Below are 1,230 nucleotides of genomic sequence, written 5' to 3' on the forward strand. Positions count from 1 at the left end.
TTTTCTTCTCCTTAGTTCCCTAATTGCTGTTGCTGTGTGCCACCTCTCGGGGTTCCATACCCCTTCATCAAGGCAGGCCCTTAAGATCGTATTGGGCCATGCCTGCGCGATGGGGGAGTCGCGCAGGGCCAGCAGTTCCCTCCTGGAATACAGTCCCAGTTCACATCAGGAGGTCCAGCAGCAGAGTAGGGGAGGGGGGAAAGTCCTCGTGATGGTAGTCCTAGTCAGGGGCTTAGATGGATCACAAGAAAGCAGCATAGTTCATTGGTCTTCTTAACCCCCATAAAGGGGGGGGAAATTGCAGTCAAAGTCAGCCAGGCCCCAACAACGCAGGCCTCCAGGCACGCCAGACCCCAGTCGCACAAGCCTCCAGGTCCACCCAGACACTCACCGCCAGGCCCTGGGGCCTCCATCAGGCCGTGTCCCTCAGGCAAATACATCCTTTGGGCCGCGGCCCCCACCCAGGCCACCAGCCCCGACCACCAGGCCGTATCCTTCACCTGGGCAACCAGGCCGGACCGCCAGGCCGTCGGGCTGACTCCCTCGCGTCTCCACTGGGCCCTGTCCTCCGCCCGGGCCGTTATTCCGCCCGGGCCGCTGTGCCACCACACCGGCGCGTCCTCCGGGCCGCTGTACGTTGCGCTGCTGGGTCGCTTCCCCCTGGGCCACCGGACCGCCCAGGCCGCCAGGCCGCAGGTTTTCGCCAGGCCGTCAGACTTCCCGCCTAGGCCGACAGGCCGACGGATCGCCCAGGTCATCAGGCCGTCAGGCCGCCAGGCCGCAGATTTTCGTCGGGCCGCCAGGCCGCTAGGCCGCGAATTTCCACCGCGCTAGGCCTCTCTGAGCCGGGGCCGCCCCCGCGGCTCCGCTCGTGGCTCCACCCAGCCTAAGCCAGGTGGTCACGCGGCCCGTCGCCAGCCTTCTTCGCTCGCCAGCCCTCTCCTCTTACCGAACCCAGGCCGGCGAGCACCCCCCGACCTTCCAGAGGCTCCCCATCTCCGCCGAGGACCCCGCGGAGGCTACGGAGCTGAAACCGGTAGGTCCGCCATCACCCGACGTAGATCTCAACTAGCTCCTTGGTTTACCGAGGAGCTGAGAGAGATGAAACGCCGGAAAAGACGCCTAGAGAGCAGTTGGAGGGCTACCCGAACCGAATCCGACCGAACACAGGTAAGGATACATGTTAGATCCTACCTTGTGGCAATGAGGGTGGCGAGGTCTAATTACTAC

This window comes from Protobothrops mucrosquamatus, unplaced genomic scaffold (assembly GCF_001527695.2).
Source record: "Protobothrops mucrosquamatus isolate PMUCROS unplaced genomic scaffold, P.Mucros_1.0 scaffold1591, whole genome shotgun sequence".
Lineage (NCBI taxonomy): Eukaryota > Metazoa > Chordata > Lepidosauria > Squamata > Viperidae > Protobothrops > Protobothrops mucrosquamatus.